The sequence below is a fragment of the Perna viridis genome, chromosome 10 (assembly GCF_037379345.1).
Source record: "Perna viridis isolate PV_CMFRI_1.1 ecotype Kerala chromosome 10, ASM3737934v1, whole genome shotgun sequence".
NCBI lineage: Eukaryota > Metazoa > Mollusca > Bivalvia > Mytilida > Mytilidae > Perna > Perna viridis.
In genome coordinates this window covers 32,590,535-32,609,479 of record NC_142454.1, presented here as the reverse complement: position 1 = coordinate 32,609,479, position 18,945 = coordinate 32,590,535, and the positions used below count along the sequence as shown (strand labels likewise).

At 34.5% G+C, this 18,945-nt stretch overlaps 2 long non-coding RNA genes and 1 pseudogene across 2 annotated transcripts; all 3 read left to right on the top strand.

Annotated features, from left to right (window-relative positions):
* Window positions 1-8,376: 8,376 nt before the first annotated feature.
* On the top strand, window positions 8,377-13,785 carry LOC148605443 (uncharacterized). The gene is made up of 3 exons (XR_015916070.1): window positions 8,377-8,720; window positions 9,158-9,492; window positions 11,648-13,785. It is a non-coding gene; the product is annotated as an uncharacterized LOC148605443 (long non-coding RNA).
* LOC148605444 (uncharacterized) lies at window positions 9,501-9,923 on the top strand (annotated as a pseudogene).
* A 965-nt stretch (window positions 13,786-14,750) lies between the features above and the next one.
* Window positions 14,751-16,172, top strand: LOC148605442 (uncharacterized). The gene is made up of 4 exons (XR_015916069.1): window positions 14,751-14,820; window positions 15,146-15,205; window positions 15,745-15,930; window positions 16,108-16,172. It is a non-coding gene; the product is annotated as an uncharacterized LOC148605442 (long non-coding RNA).
* Window positions 16,173-18,945: the final 2,773 nt, after the last annotated feature.

Sequence of the window (18,945 nt, the reverse complement as noted above, 5' to 3'; positions counted from 1 at the left end):
AAATGAAACTGAAATAATTAGAAATAAAATGGTAAGATAACAATAAGATAATTATGCACCTCATTTATTTACGAACCTACCATCTGAATTGATAAAGAAAACAATGGAATTTTCACATAATGATGTACTATAAAGTTTACATTCAGTTAACTTTGAAGATAACCAACTTATCAATCAAACTTGAACGAAAATTTCTCGACGAAATAAAAAAAAACTGTCTCAGATGATTATAATAGCAGTAGACTGTTTTACAACAATAGCAAGTACATGTAATAAAAAAAAATGAAATGTATGGACTCACAACATACGGTTGAAAGTGGGCCGTGTCTGTCATGTATAAGATAGCAGATACTGAGGGTTTTTACTCGAATCTCAATCCTACATGGCGGTGAATGGAGTCATCAGTATGGGCAAAATTGTTTTTATGCGACTTTTTATGTTTTGGTCACAGGTGTACATGCTAATCAAGAAAATGAATTCTTACGCTTTAAAAAAATATTTTTTAATTAATTGTATACAATACAACAGCGATCTGTAAACTTGTGGCATTGGGCATTTTCCTTTTTTCACTCCATACTTTTTATGCTAGATTCTCCTGTTTAATACCTTTAAAGGACATTCCAAACAACGAACAATTGATATTAAACCTTTTTTTCACTTTGCACATGTCCAAGACTGAAGGAGGATGCTTTTACAAGGTATGGGGGTCCATATTATCTTTATATCATGAATAATTTCCTCATATTTTTACCACGAAGTCAAAAGTATCGATCACAATCGTGGAGCTGTTTTTTTAATTGTGCTTTTTAGTACTAAGTAATATTAACTTCATTAAAAATACTTATTCACTTTTGGAAGAGTAATCAAGGCAACCAAGATTCCAGCGGAAATCAAGCAAAAATGTAATCCAGGAACAAAGATCAGGCAGGACAAACAGATACACCCAACGAAATACATAAAAATAACCAAATAATACATACAAAGCAATAAAGGTAAATGAGGAACTCGGACTCCACAAAAAACTGGTAGCATGGACAAGGTGCACCGGTAGGGTAAGCGTCCTCTGCTTTTCTAGAAACACCAACCGAGTTGCTCATAAAAAGTCAAGTCCAGGGTATACGAAAGAGTAAAGGAAAACTGGCACGTTGAACATTCGGTTCTCATGGTGCAGATGGATACACCATAACAATACACGAGTTCATGATGACAACCATAAAACTCCATTAGTGATGACTCCAATCTTGTAGCTACATAAATTTGTTCCAGAAGCCTTATTGTAGGAAGTCTAACGTGGAAACTTTTAAAAGGTATTGTTGCACTTTGTTGTTCAGTTGATCTCCAAATTGAAAATGATGATGTCTGGTGATCAAAAGAATCATACCATGAATACCAGGCTTTTGTATAATATGCAGTCTTTCTTGGTGTGCAAGACATCAACACATAACTACATGTAACTGACTACATGTATATCTTAACTTGAGTTTATCTTGAGTTTCGGTTCGACTATACGTCACCGTCTTTGATCCATTTCGATGAAGTGTGGTCTACTACTTGCTCCCGGTTCATAGAAATCAGGAACAAATTTCAAATTCCAATGATTATTAAGAGCGTTTTTAAAACTATTAACAGAATTGGCTTCTGTAACTTTGTCTGGCAGGTTATTCCAGTTGTCCACTATTCTTTGTGATAAGCTATTTTTCTCTTGTTTGTTCTACATCGTATTTTTTTTTTGTTTTTGAAAATTTTATACTTGTGGCCTCTAGTGTTAGTATTCGAGATAGAGAACATATCAGTACACTTCACTTTGTCTATGCGTTTACGATTTTGTATGTTTCAACAAGGTCTGTCCTTAGTCTCCTGTACTGGAGTAATGGTAACACAAAATATATTAGTCTTTCTCTGTTATGAGGTTTTTGATAACTCTTAGTTATTTTGTTGTACGTCTTTGAACTTGTTAAATCAATATGGCTTCTTTCGTAATTGTAAATGACCAGACTATGTTACTGTATTAAAGATGGGGTATTGCTAAGCCCTTGTATAGTGTTGGAAACATATCTTTGTCCAGGTACTTAAAGGTTCTGTTGATTAGTGCCAGTGTTTGGTAAGGCTTTTTGACTTGATTATTTATATGGAGTCGGAAGTTTCGTTTGTCATCGATGGATTTTCAGAAGTCCTTTTCTTCTGTAGCTGTAGTTATTTCTTCATTATTAAATGGAGTTGATTGCTAGATGAGCTTTCTTTAATTTTTAAATTACAGGGAATATACATGTATAGCACAATAGTGGTATGTGTACACTCTCCAAATTTGTTGCATTAACATTTAAAGTATCCAGGAATTCAAATATACATGGTTTATTATTTCTTACTTTGGTTTATTGAATTAATTTACTTTTTCTATTATTTCAGATAAATCAGAAAATGTTGGACACAACAAAAACGGAATTTTATTTTACAAATAAAAAATTGTCTAATCTTATTGTCCTATTATTCTACCAATATGATACCAAGAGTACATAAATTGTAAATAATTTGTAAATTTCCTCCGTAGACCTATAACCACTTTCTGTTATATGCTTAGAGTTTCTACTAAACAGATGTGAAAAAAATAAAATGGACATGCGTACTGATAATAGATATTAATATTTCCCTTTCACCGTTGTTTTTGTTTCAGTTGTTTTGGGAAATAAACCTTGAAGTGATGTATTTACGGGATTTTGAAGCTTAAAGTAGCTTCATTTATCAAACAATGATTGATTGATTGATTGTTGGGGTTTAACGCCCGAGCAGCAATATTCAGCTATATGCAGGCGATGAACATGAAATGGATGATAAAATGATCATGAAATGATGATGAAATGAAAAATGGGATGGGATACAAAGATTATGTAGGGTCGACAAATTTTGATTGCCAATGGAAATAGGGAGAGGTGGGTAGGGTCGGGCAATTCAGCATCCTATGACAGAGGCTTATAGTTCCTACTCCGGGAGAATACCACAGAAAGCTTCTTTGACGTGCGAGGAACGGGACATCTTTTCCAACGCGATACACCACTATGGTTAGCGGTCAGGTTTTCCGTATTATAGCCTGACAACCCCAGTATGTAACATGCCAGGGTTACCCCATTCTGGGGTACACAACCCAGTTGCTTTGTGTGCAGAGCGCCATAGCCCCCGGCCAGGGTTCTGAGCACTATTTAATCGCCTTTTACGAAAAGCCTAGCGCTGCTGCGGGCCTGTTCTTTTGACAACCGGACCCGCACGGTGCCATTAATCAAACAAAAACTGGTTCCATTTCCTCAGTTGAAAATGTCAACAACAAGGGTATAAATAAGCCTTGATCAGACAATCGTTTCATTAGCAACATATATCATAAAAAGGTGGGAAACTGATTAATTTCAGAAAGAAGTGTTTTTTTTTAGAACAGAAATAATATAAAGCAATGCACAATTCATACAGAGATAATTTGATTGTGTATAAAAGTTCTTACGATTTTTTTGCATCCATATGAGAAACATTTATAATCACAAAAACACGTTTTTTTTTAAAATTTAAAATGTAAGATTTGCTAACTATACGAGAAACTTACATTTTTCACTGGCAATTTGTCCGATTTTATGTTAGTACGGTGAAACAAACGATTTTCTTAAAGGTACGAGAGGTCAGTATACAAGCCCAGATTGTTTCCTTCAATTTTTATAAATTTTTAAAACTTCTTTAGCTTTACATCTAGTTAATAAGAATCGCTTTGTTGGTTATTTATTTACAGATAAAAAAACGCAGAATGAGACAGACTCTTTTCCTCCTTGTTCTTGTAGCACTTTCAGGTTGGTGTATAGTTGAATAAATTTTTCAGTGGCTATTATTGTTTTTTTTGTATTATTTTTGTCGCCAGCTTCATATTGAAGTTTGATCCAAATTGCAGTAGTTCAATAGGTTTAATTCTTTAAGTACTGTTCTATTTTTTTGTATACAATAAATTTAAGACGTTTAAATAATCTTTTTAAATACACGAAAAAAGAATGATTTGAACATTTTTCCATAGAATATCAAACATCATGTACAGTTCGTATGTTACTCTTCGGGCGGATTTAGAAATATATGATTAAAAAGGTAGAGGTATTAGATCAAGAAACTATAGAAGAGATTTAAGGATATCATTAGTCCATTAAGTTTGACCATATTTTCCATCGAAAAGGGGTTCCACCCCTGGCCACCCCCCAAACCCTCACCTGGATATTATATTTACAATTCAAAGTCTGTATTCATTTGGATTTTCTTCGTTCCTCAGTTGTATACGAGAAAGCGAAGGTTACGAATAAGATGCTAGTGGGGAGGTTGTACATCTCATAAAGCGTGCAACTTTTGTTGTGACCATCTAAAGAAAGGGTGCATTGGTGGTCGATGAAGGGGGTGGTTGCGAATTCAGTGCGAATGTGAATGTCAATCTGGGTAAGTCATGGAATAAGGATAAAGGCGACTTTGAGCTTCGTTTAATTTTAAAATTAGAATATATAGCACAATTGTTGTATATGTACTATTCACAAATTTACAACCTTTAAAGTATTCAGGAATTGAAATAAACATGATTTATAACTGACTATTTTAGTTAACTGAATTAATTTCCTTTTTCTATTATTTCAGATAAATCAGAAAATGTTGGACACAGTAATAACGGGAAATTGTGTTTTTTTTTGCAAAATAAAATGGTCTAATTTTATTGCTTTATTATTCTACCAATATGATACCAATAATACATAAATTAGATAGAACCAGTACGAATTTACGAACGGTAATCAAAAAGACTAGACTAGAAGGTGAGAAAAAAGACACAACAAAGAGTACGAAATAACCAAAATAACACTTAAGAGCACACAACAGTAATGAGCAATCCGCTGGTCTACCATAAATCAAAAATGGAAGTAAAATATCAGGTTTATCGGAAGGGTAAGCGTCCTCTGCTTTTCTAGAGACATTACTTGACAACCAGACGTCAATCATGCCAAATAAGACTATGTAATGGACCAAGTGATACCATGCATACAGAAAAAAAACATATTGGCAACCGTTCTGAGTAGTCTTATTTTGAGCAACCATATTAGACAGGATGTGGTGGCAACGTTGCAAAGGACAAAACTTGTTGTCATAGTAATCTTTAAGTTTATACAATAAACAATGCTCTAATATGTTGGTGCAGCCGTACAGATTTTGTAAAAATATTTTCAAAGTTTTGGCGTACAAATTTGTTGTAAAATTTACACAAAATTGAAAAAATTCAAAACCGAAAGAGGGGTTATCCAACCCCCGCAACCCTTCCGGTTCTGCCTCTGCATATGTGTAAAATTGACTACATATGTAGATTATACCATTCCAGTTAGATCATACGGAATTTGGGTTGATAGTTTGAAATTTGTATTTGTACTTGTTTTATGACCAAAACTTTAAGGTATGATAACACCCTTTTCTTTGCATCGCAGCTAAACGGCAAATTTCAGGACATGTCTAAAATGTGCCATCCGTCGACAGATTGTTCACTCTTAGAGTTATAGATTACCAATTTCCGATATCATAAGAAAACATATCCGATTTTGTCATTTTCAGTATCAGAATTAAGACTCTCAACATAATAAAGAAAACTTCCATCATTTTAAATAAAGCTCTAATCATAATAAAGAAAGCTTCCATCATAATAACGAAAACTCTAATCATAATAAAGAAAACTTCCATGAAAAAGTATCTACCATAAGACAGTTATGGCGTTTCGTATATATTGGCTTTTGTCCTTTGACTATATGCAGTTGTAACCAGATAAAATAAAATGAAGTTTGATTATCTTGTCCTCCTCTCATATACATGTACCAGCGCTCAATCCCAGTAGAATGAACCTTTCTCTTGGTGGGCCCGAGAACATTGGCAGAAGGTTGTGATCAGACCTCATTGTGGTTTCTTGACCACCAGAACTCCTTCACTCAACACGATGACGCATAGCACCCAACTCATCTTCAACCGACAGACTGGCATTAAAAATTAATAAATGGAATGAAGTAGATTAATTACAGAACAATTCACTCAAAAAATATACTAAAGGAAATTATCTGAAATGTTTTAAAGGTTATTATAAGTTTTTACAATTCATGTAAATTTTATATGCAAATTTGTCCACAGCTCATCCAATTTTAAGTATTTACAATTCAGGTAAATTTTGTATGCATATTTTTCCACAGCTCATCCAATTTTAAGTATTTACAATTCAGGTAAATTTTGTATGCATATTTTTACACAGCTCATCGAATTTTGATGTCATTAAAGGAAGTAACGATGAATTGTTTACAATGTTAAATTCCTGTTTTGTATGACTACTATGATAATGCTGCAGCTGGGGATATTTAAAATTATCTATTATACTGAACCTTTTTTTTTCTTTGTCGAATCTTGTCGAAGCATGATTCTGAAATATATTGCTCATTTATTTTTGTTACTTTGTATGTATAATTTTGGTTACTTTATGTTCTTTGTTGTGTGTGTCTATTTTCCATGTCTGGTCTTTGCCCCTGGATTACATTCTTTTGATTACCACTATAACCTTGGTTCCCTTGATTACTCTTTACAATTACAGTCTATTTCCTCTATTTAATTGTGAAGCTACGCGCTTCACTTCTAAACTTCTAAGAATATCGTAATTATATGTCTAAAAATCGACAAATAAATATAAAATCAAAACACAGACAACAGAATCAAAAGACATGACCAAAACATAAAAAACAGAAACCAAAAAAACGATCAACATAGACGATACAGAAAACAGAATAACATACAATGACATATAGCAATCAAATTGAAACGACAGCAATCGAGACAACACACACAAAAAACTAAGCACTAGCAACATAAAACCCTACAACGAACTGAAAGTGACTTCATGTACATCGGAAGAGGTAAAATATGTCATGCACCGCCATCGACACCCGTCATTTTGCAGGTAAGTGAAATTCGGTAAGCATTAATTTCTGCAGATTTTGTTTTCATTTTTTAAATGAAAATGACCTTAGGTTTCGTGTTAACTGCAAGGTGATCGATAGGCATGTTCAATATATACTTCTCTGAGGATTTTTGTTCGATTTTTGTTCTTACCTCAAGTCCTATTCAGAGGAATATTATCGAAATTATTTAACAATAAGAGCATATCGTAAGAAAAAGAACTAAAGTGTCGACAAACAACACGGACGTTGGATATACGAATAGATTGTGCAAAAAAAACAAAACCCTTTCCTTCATGAATATTTTACAAATGAATAAAGTCAATACATCTCTCACCGATATAGTTTTTATAGTATTTTAATACAGTAAAAACTCGATTAGAGATGTCACAATACAAAACATTGTTTGAAATCTTGTCTAAACTGAACCCTGAAAAATCCAAAAACCGGTCTACGGTTTTTTTCTTATCAGTTTACATGTATTATAAACATTCGTAAACCTGATCAATTTTAAAGTAAAAAAGGTTTACACAGGTTTCACTATACTTAAAAAATATTTTCCCTTTTTTCAGAAAATGTCTCTACAAAATCTGCCAACACGTTCAGAAAAGTACATCCACTATTTCCAAGTTGTCTGTTGCGCTTGCAGCATGATACTTGGTTACAAATGAATGATTTCGTCCTAATGACAATTTTGGTCATTCATATGTCTTTGTGTCGCTATTTGAATTTTTAGTTTATTTTGAAAGAGAAATCATCGTTCTACTATCATAACTTATTACTTTTCTTGCCGGGGTCTTCCAGAGCTTACTTGAAAGTGTGTTTACTCTTATTGAAAACCTTTTGTCAATTTCTGTAAGCATTTACTGTTTTTATAGGGGATATACGATGGTGCATTTGTAGCGTTTTACCATATCTGTTCCCTTTTCTAATGTAATGAATTGGAAGATTTTAAAGGAAATACAAAAGCTGACTCTGTATATTGTCTTTCTGTAAAAGCTTGATTAACAGTGGCGGATCCTTAAATGCTTATTTATGGAAGACCTTGAAATCGAACTGTGGATAGCACAAATATATGAGAAACGTCTGGAACCAAATTGTGGATGTCCTGAAATAATACCTTTTTTCTCCCAATAAACTTTGCATTGACTCACATTAATCTCTCCAAACTGACTATATAATCAACCTGGTAACATCATATAGATATGAACATGTACATGTAGTGCATTCAACCTATAATTTATTCTTCGATTTGAAGCCATATTAGCATTTATAGAATTATAAATGCCTTTTTGGCACGACCATTTTCCAGTAAGACAAAGTAATGGTTCTTAGTTGACTTGCTGTAAGCCGTTAGGTGGCAGCAGTGTACTTATTAATTATTCATGAATTGTAGCCATTGTTTACTTGTAGTGGTCAGTTTATAGCCAAAGTATTTTCAGTCTTGTACGAATAGCTTCTGCTTGACGATTACGACGCTGTCTAGCCATAATAATTGAAGTGGATGTAATATTCAAAAGGACATGCTTATTACTCGATTGGCCAGATAATCGTGAAAGAGAGTTGGTGACCTCATTTTCCTGTGTGTGATTTTGGAACTTATGTAGTGTGCAGCCATCTTTCAGTCGGGTTAGTGTTCAGAATGTTTTAGTTGTTCCATTGTGTGGAAGGTCACTATTCTAAGACGTCTATTCTTGTTAGACAGTCGAACTCTTGTTTGATACAGAAACTCATTCAAATTTACAGGTACATGTATATTCTAATCATTTACTTGTAATGTTAGAAAACACAATTAATGCTGTTTGAATAGCATTTTAGACACCAATGTAGTATATTATTGTTCTGACGCAAGTACATATTGAAACGTAAATGTCGGCGAGACGAAGTATGTGACTTTTATATGTTGTCGATATGGCACAACACATGTAATTGAATGTGTTAGTACATGCATGACACAGTAAGTTATATGTTGTGGTATGACACAATAATCTACATATATATAGAACTGAATATATATTTTATTGGTTTGACAAAATAATATAACCTTGCTTGATTGTTGGTACAGGTATATAAATGTACATGTATGACCAACTCGAATTCTCATAAAATATGCTGGTGCAGGCGTGTCTATGAGATTTTTTGTTTTTGTTTACTAATCCTTGATTCTACACAATATATTGTAGTGCTGTCATGACTGAGCCAGCTCAGAAGCGAAGGAAAACATTTAGCAACATCATCGCAAATGATGTCAAATCTATTGTAAAAGAAGTGGTGAGTGAAATGCTACCTATGATAGTGGATCTTGTGGTGGAAAAAGTCGTTCCATCCAACTAAAGTTCAACAGAGGTGCATGTAGAACAGCCACCAGATGTGTCGTCGCCCGAGGTAATACCTCCATTCCCATCAATACAGGAGACCGCTACTCAGGACACAAGTGGATCAGACATGCTGATACACGTACCTGTACATAATCCCTCTGCATCCGGGTTCAGCAGTGGTGTAGGAACAATGCAGTCTGGTAGGCCATTAAGTTAGGGGGTGGATAAAAAATTAAAAGCTAAGATATGGGCAGAAGAGTATGTTCAGTTAGGTTCTCTTCTTTACAAGCCAAAATACAACAAACTAGAACCTATCCAAGATGCAAATCATCAGATAACCTTTGTTCAAAATGAACAAACATATTATTTCAAACCATTTAACCAATAGATTTCGGCTTTCCACATATTTTTGGCCATATATTGTGAAAAAACACCCTATCCCGGCATTATCTTTAGTGAAATACATGACCACAATTCAAAAGTTATGAAATGATGTATAAGAGAAATCTGCCTATTTTATGATGAGCAGTTCCGGCAGTGACGCACAGAAAATCCCGAAGCTATGCCATGGGATCAGCTTAATCAAGAAGTTCATTCCGAGACACTCAAATGGGGGTTGCAACTAAAGTAAAGGCTATTGATAAAACGAACTCTCTGCCAATGAACAATGTCAACAACTTGAACAGTAAAAAATCTTATTGTTTTAGGTTTAATAACAATGAGGGAGTATGTAAACATAGGAATTGTTCCTACCCTCACGTATGTGGTAGGTGTTATGGAGAAAAAGTAGGTTAGTCAGTTGGCTTAAGATTAAAAGGCAGTCAAAATAAAGCTGTTAAACCTGGAACTAAGTCACAACAAAATTGACTACTGAATCAGAAGGTTGTTACATGTACTCCGTTAATGCTACTGCATTGTATCAATGCTTAGAGGGGTTTGACATAGTACAGAAAAAACTATCTGATTGAGGGTTTTACTTTTGGGTTTAAGATACCATTTATCGGACAGCGAACATTTCGCAAAAGTAAAAACTTGAAGTCCGCCGAACAAAATCCAGACATTTTGAAGCAAAAAATTGCCCTAGAAATTCACGCAGGGAGAGTTGGCGGCCCCCTTTTTTATTTTAGATAATTTGCCTTTCCCTAATCTTCAAATCTCTCCCCTTGGACTTGTTCCAAAACAAAAACCTGGTGAGTACCGGGTTATTCATCATTTATCTTTTCCTGAAGGCTCCTCCATAAATGACGGAATTTCAAAGGAAAATTCTACAGTGTCATACCAGACTATTGATGATGCAGTAGCATTAATAAAACAAGTTGGCAAGGGATCATTGTTAAGTAAAACTGACATTGAACATGGATATAAAAATATACCTATACATCCAGAAGATTATGGTTTATTAGGTTTTGCTTTGGGAAACAAGATTTACTATGACAAAACATTACCTATGGGGCTTAGTTTTGCTTTTAATCTGTTTGAGATGTTTTCCTCTGCTTTGCATTGGGTTATCAATAATAAGTTACTGATGACTGGTTGTTTTCATTTAATTGACGACTTTCTCCTGGTAGAGTTTCCCTTGCCGAATGTTTGTAATAAACAATTACATTAAGTATTGGATTTCCTTGTTCACATTGGGTTACCTATCAAATCTGAGAAAACAGTTTTTTCTACTACCGTCTTGACTTTCCTAGGCCTAGAATTGGATTCTATACAGATGCTTATCTGTTTGCCTGATGATAAGCTGCAAAATGTCGAAAAAAGATGACATTAAAAGAACTCTAACAGTTGATTAGTCTGATGAATTTTGTTTGTGCGGTTGTTGTCCCAGGTCGCACTTTTTTGAGACGTTTGATTGATTTGACAACATGACTGACAAAACCACACCATAAAACATTAAGTAAACAATCAAAATTAGATATTGAAGCTTGGTTGTTGTTTATTGAACATTTCAATGGAAAGTCCATGTTTCTTGATGATCAATGGTCAACTTCAGATAGCCTACAACTGTACACTGATGCAAGTGGAGTTGGTTTTGGTAGCGTGTTTGCAAAAAAGTGTTTTTTTGGTCAGTGGTCTGATTTGTGGAAAAAACATCACATTTTAGTAGAGGAACTGTTGCCTATTGTTGTAGCAGTTAAAACCTGGGGCTCTGATCTTCAGAATAGAAAAATCTATATTTACTCAGACAACATGGCAGTTGTTCAGGTTATAAATAAACAGACTGCTAAGGATCCTCAAATTATGCAGTTATTGCATAGGCTTGTGGTTCAATGTTTGAAACGTAACATTTTATTTCGTGCTAGACATATACCTGGTGTTGAAAATGTTTTAAGCGATCGATTGTCTCGTTTGCAGATTCAAGAGTTTCGGAAAGTGGCACCACACATGGAACTGCATCCAACCCATGTCTCACTAGACCAGTTCACCATTTGAAGTCAGTGTCTGAGTTATTGATAGAAAAACGCTTTAACAGAGGGTACCAGAACAGCATACAATAGAGATAAATTGGTATATGAAAAATGTCTCAGCATTTTCCTCACCTACCATTTTTCCGTTACAAATAGAACAGTTGGTGTTTTCACATTTCACTGTTATACAAAGAATTTAGCTCATGAAACTGTTACTACATACATATCTATCCGATCTAGCTGAATGGCTTTGGGAATACAACTCAAGCTTTTGTTGTCAAAAGGACGCTACAGGGTTTTTAAAAAATGAAAGGACATCCACATGTCCACAAATTTTGGGTCCCTATAACACCAACGATTTTGAAAAGGCTAGTGGACGCGTTACCAATGTGCACAACATCATTGTATGAAAACACTTTACAAAACTACGTGTCTTTTAGCCTTTGATGCTTTCTTGCGTATAGGAGAGTTTACTTCTGGTGGGAAATCAAATTCATGTCTGCATTTTAAATCTATTACATTTGGCCCCATAGTCAACACCAGTCCCATTGATATGTCTCTTACACTAACTACTTTCAAAAATCATCTAGGTAAACCTCCAGTTACCCTGCATTTGAATGCTTGTAATGGTGATAGTCAGATGTTTGCTGTTTCTGCGTTATAGGACCATTTTTTGTTTTCTCAGATGGAGTGGCAGTATTTCGTCATGCTTTTAGCAGCCAGTTGCATGTATCATTAACATTTTTGAATTATGATACTAAGAGGTACAAAAGTCACTCGTTTCGAATGGGTGCAGCATCATGGGCCAAATCAAAAGGGGTATCTGATGAACAGATTCAACTGCTAGGTAGATGGAAATCCGAAGCATTACATTAGAATTCCACTCCTTACTTTATGAAATGTGATTTTTGGTCTTATTACAGTCATATTATGGGAACATGAGCCTTTAACTTGGTCTGATTACTGTTCAAATGGCAATGATAATTTATACAGATGCTCCCTTGCCACATCAGAATGTAAGGCACAAAGTATAAGTATGTCTTAGTACGGTTAGACATGTATGTTTTGTAAGCATTTTCATTTTAAGAAACTTTTATAAGTTGTTCTACATACAATTTTCATGTCTTTATGGAACATGAACTGTTTTTAACATAAGTGTGACATGTGGCCCAACACTTTATTTAATCTATGACTGCATCTGTATTTAAATATTACACAATAATTCTAATCATGAGATTCTTCATGCTTATAGCCGTTTTTGATTGGTCGAGAACGTCGTTGCCAGAAAGTTCATACATGCATGAACTTCGCCAGATCTTTCATACATACATGAACGCCAGTCAACTTGAAACCAATATGGCGGCCTGGTACTTCGAAAGAATGTGGCAATGAACTGAACGGCATATATAGCCGTAAGAATAGTTTATTACATGCACATTGATTTTACTGGTCAAGTTTGTTTACAGAGAGCAATTTTCAGCTCGGGGAAAGAAACTTATAACTGAGTCTGACTGAACAATTGAAAACACCTTGTTGTAATTTTCCTTCGCCATGGGGTCAGGAACCTCCGTTATGACAGCTTTCTGTTGTATTGCAGTATCTTATAACATCTGTTAATTTTCTATCATTTAGTACATATATACAATGAGTGTAGTGAGTCAGAGGTTTATACTGTGTACTGTAGGTTGAAGAAACTATATTTCTACCATTGATAAGTTACATACATGTATGTACATGTAGGTACGAATATACCATAATTGTGTCACATTGAGTCAGAAACCTTTTTTTTAATTTTTTTTGTGTATTCTGTTTATCCATTAGTTTTTGGTTTGAACTGCATTAGCATCCAATTATAACTACATATCAGATCTTGCGATCATTCACTGCTTAGATCAGAAAGACAATTCTAAGTATGTTAGTGGTGTGGGAACGTCTATATACATATATTGTCTTTCCCAACTTCTGGGTTGGGGGTATTACTCATTACGTCATACGGAGCAATACTTTGGCGGTTTTCTGGCCCTCACCTTTGATTTTCAGCTCAGATACTATTCATGGGCTAGTTATGTACTTTCAGTATTTTACAATTCATTTTTAAATGGCCTTTTCAGTTCACACATTGTGTTGTGTCTTTTTATAAAATCAAACGAAGCAGAAGTTAATCAAGGAGGGAAGGTGACACAAATACATGTATCATTAATAAAGCTGTTTCTTTTCAGCATGTTATTGATATTTACAATTTTGTTTTTAGTCAATCATATGATGATTTTTTGTATAGGATTTACATGAATATTTTGTTCTGATATTAGGGTCTTTTGTATTTTTTTCATCTATTGTATGTGGATTTTAATTACATATAAACAATTGTTGTTTATTTAGATGACAAGATATTGATAAATTTACAGTGATATTGCCTGAATCGTTGACAATGTCTCGAGACGCAGGTGAGGGTATTATCAAAATTGAAGGCAATATCATTTCTTTAGGGCAGCCAATTTATGGAAAATACCCTCTACGTTCATGTAAGCAAGTATAGTCTTTATTTCATTGAGGCATCTGATGCAGTCATTACTGCGTTTTACTGTTCTCTTGACATTGATGAATACCACACAACCCTGCTTGAAGGAATTAGCTTACAGCTAAGTAGGGTTGTTTTGATAGAAAATCCGAATTCACGAGATTGTTTTTAGGAACATTTCTTGTTGTTTCACCTTTTAAAAACCTTTATTCATTCTGGTGTTTTTACTTTGTCGTGATGAAGCACTAAGGTCTTAAACTTGATTATATCGGTTTGCAGACCCAATTTATTCTCCTTTAAATTCCTTTCTATTAGCAGACAACTGAAAACGGAAGAACCTACGTATCACAAATAGATGACACTTTTTTGACCTATTTGATATTAAAAAAAATATGAGTATTATCCTTTCACTGGTTATTTTTTTTTTAAATTGTTTCGAGAAATAAACATTAATGTGATGTATACATGAACAGCTGTTTTCAAGAAGCTTCATTAATCAAACAAAAAAATGCACCATTTCCTCAAATGAAAATGTCAACCACAAGGGTTTAAATAAGCCTCGATCTGACCATCGTTTCATTAGCAACAGAAATTATAGAAAGGTAAGAAATTTATTAATTTTAGAAAAGAAATAATACAACGCGATGTATAATTCAAACAAAGATAATTTGATTGTTACTTCAGTTCTTCCGAACAGCAGTTCTGCTTGAATCATTATGAGAAACATTTATAATCACAAAAAAAGTTATTTAAAATATGAGATTTGCTAATTATACAAAAAAATCACATTTATGACTGGAGATTCATCCGAATTTATGTTAGTACACGTTAAATAAATGATTTGCTGAAAGGGGCGAGGGTTAAGTATGCGTGTATCCTCAGATTGTTGCCTTACACTAATCGCTTTGTTGTTTATATTTGTTACAGATAAAAAAAAACACAAAATGAGAACGACTGTTTTCCTCCTTGTTCTTGTAGCATTTTCAGGTAGGTATATTCTTAATAAAAGGAGTTTTCAGTTTGTATTATATTTTTGTCGCCAGCATTTTTTAAAGTATGAACCAAATTGCAGACTGTTGTTTTAAATTTATTCAGTACTGTTATCTTTTTATATGCAATTTAAAATGTTTATACAGTCTTTTTAAATTTTGAAAATTGAATAGACCAGAAAAAGACAGAGATCTTAACATTTTTAAAGAGAATATCAAACTGCTTGTACAATATGCTAGCTATTTACTTATGCAAATATGGGGCGGATTTTAAAAAGTCGAGGTTTCAGATCCAGATATTTATAAATTGGATTATATGCTATCATTTGCCCATTTCATTTGATAAAATATGCACAAAGTGAAAATAATTTTCCATCAAAAAGGGGTTACAACTCCCTAAACCTTCAACTGGATCCACCCGCCATTCTGCAAGGCACACTTCGTAGGTGAGAAAACTGTTTGCAAGACAACACTTCGGTACAATATTCTAGTTACAATTTAAAATCTTTGTTTATTTGGATTTTCTTCGTTCCTCAGTTGTAACTATCAGAGAAACCGAAGGTTTACGGATAAGATGCAAATGGGGAGGTTGTCCATCTCATAAACTGTGCAACTTTTGTTGTGACCATCTGAAGAAAGGATGCGTTGGTGGTCGATGTAGGGGTTGGTTGCGAACTCGATGCGAATGTGAATGTCCATCTGGATAAGTCATGGAATAAGGATGTAAGTGAGCTTCGTTTAATTTTTTTTTAATTAGAGTGAATATATAGCACAACGTTTGTATGTACTATCTCCAAATTTATTGCTGCAACCTTTAAAGTACCCAGGAATTGAAATATACATGGAATATTATTCCCTACGTTGGTTAATTGAATTAATTTACTTTTTCTATTATTTCAGATAAATCAGAAAATGTTGAACACAACAAAAACGGAAATTTATTTTACAATAAAAATGGTCTAATCTTATTGTCTTATTATTCTACCAATATGATACCAAGAGTACATAAATTATAAATCTATACTACTAAAGGAGGAGACCGATTTGTATGAGCTGCAACTCCTCTGAAACCATACAAATTTGAATATATTTGTAATATGAGGTATAGATGTAGTGTTGTGTATTTCTTAAAATTGTCTTTGAAACAATCTTTATTCTACGGAATTTTTGGGAAAATGTTAAAATTTGAAGTCCTCTATTGGTCTTGTGTTGTAATACGCTTTCGCGGAACCTGAATCCACGTACAAGTCACCACTTTGATAATCTACTTGAATGCATTATTGGGCGTAATTCTTTGATATTTAACAGGAAATTTTGCAAATTAATACGACAAAATGCAAGACAGCCCCCTGTCAACTTTTCTCGCCAATTCACCCATTAAAAAATACGTTGACCAAGTCCAAGTTTTGGGATTGATCACATATTTGTATATATATAAGGGCGGTTACAGAGTGAAGGTGTGTCTGATTCCCGATACACTGAAAATAACCAATATCAAGGATCAAGACTTTAATGCCTTCTCTGCGTCTTGATATTGTATGAGAGTCATCAACAAGGAAAAAATGTTAACACCCTCAGACCAGACCAAAAAGGCCCCCTGTAGCATGCACATAAGCGGAATTCTTGATAACACAAAAATCAAAGTTACTCTCTTGCTGCCCACTGGCCATGGAGTGAAAACTTGGGCGAAGCCAAAGGATAACCAGCTAATAGCAACAGGGTTACAGGTACAGACGGCTAATCTTGAAATAATCGATCGCTGCAAAAATACGTCATTGACGCAACGCATGTTTGGAGTAGTCAGATTGTTTATTGCAACTGTTTTTTTCTCTAACGAACCATATCAACTTTTAAAGTCTTCACTTTGCAATTGTCGGTGTCGTCAACGTCGTCGCAAAACACCAGCTTCTGGCTGGGTCAAATAAAACCTGGGACCAATAAAACAACTTCTTAAAAGAAAGAAAAAAAACCAATTATATTTATATAAACAAGTCTGAGTCAAAAAGAAAATCAACTCCCCCTGAAAGGTTAAAAGTCCTCTTAAACCACTAAGGCACCGACCATCTTTATACTGAGGGTGTGGGGGAGGGGGTCTGGGATTTTCGATGTTGCTAAATAATTTTTTCTGCTCTTTTTAATTTTTTTAAGGAATATGGGAGATTTACTTTTGGCCCGTCAACTTTACGATAAGAATGAATGGAAAATATTATATAAATATCAATGGAGGGCATAAGAAAGTAAATATTCACTTCAATCAGATATTTTATTCTTGTTAAGACCAAAATAAAATTAATTATTAGATTTACATTCCCTCCCGTTCGTAAAAAATTGACATTTTTAAAATAAAATAGGACCGGAATTTCAAAATCAGGATTTTTTCACGTCCGTTTCTTGTATTTAGACACTGTAACATACAAATCTTTCAATTCTTGATGACCAAAATAATGTTTCTTATCTGAAACTGATGTGGTTATGGATTTATAATATGTCTATACATTGAATAGCTTAAATTAGGCAAACAAATATCTGGTAAAGAGTAAAAAATAAAATCCTCCCAACCACCCCATATTTTTGTTGAGGGTTTGATGAAATTTGCTCAGCCTAAACACGACAAAACAGGAGAAAGTCTGGGACTAGTGCAGTGAAACAGACCACGTCCCAATCAATTATGCATGGTCAATCTAGATCGATCACCTTGTATACATGTATATCGTACTTTTAGCACCTGAAAAGATCAATTAGGCAAGAAGCAATCTATGAGTAAATTCATGATTGTATATTATATCTAATTAAAATGCTTGCACACTTATATTGAAAATAAAGGGTGACAGGAGACAACTTTGGCGTACTCCTGTATGTACATTAAAGGATGATGAGAGTGTTGAATTATGGAAGACTTGGCATTTGGTGTTTTTGTAGAGTCCTTGGATAATCTTTACTATTTAACAGGGATTCCATATCGTCTTAGTACCTTCCAAAGTGTATTTCTATCATTTCTGTCGAAGGCCTTCATACAGTCCATGAGCTTGATTTTGAGGGTGGATTGTCATTCTATGGACAGCGCCATAATGACCCGTAACGTGGCAATTTGGTCAATACATGATCGGCCGCATCGGCATCTGGAGAGTAGCTGAATTCCTCAGCAGTTTTTGGCAGTTGCTCAGGTCGCCCTTCTTTGGAAGCTTAAAGATGTAATCTAAACTCCACTCCTCAAGGATTTCAACTGTTTACCAGATGTTTTCAAACAGCTCATGCAAAATTATGTAGGACCCCATGCAGGTCCAGGTGTCAAAAGAATAGGCCCACAGCAGCACTAGGCTTGTCGTAAAAGACGACTAAATAGTGCTCAGAACCCTGGCCGGGGGCTAGGGCATTCATATGGTGGAATGGGGTAACCCTGGCATTTTACATGCTGGGGTTGACAGGCTATAATACAGAAAGGATGACTGCAAACCACAGTGGTGCAACGTGTTGGGAAAGGTGCCACGTTCCTCGCACTTTAAATTACCCTTCTGTGGTATTCTCCCGGAGTAGGAATCAATAGGGTCTGCCACAGAAGACTAAATTGCCGACGCTACACACCTATCCCAATTTCCAGTGGCAATCAAAATTTTTCGACCACATTATCCGTGTGTCCCATCCCATTTTACACTTCATCATCATTTCATGTTCATTTTATCATCTATTTTATGTTCATGGCCTGGATATAGCTGAAGTATTGCTGCTCGGGCTTTAAAC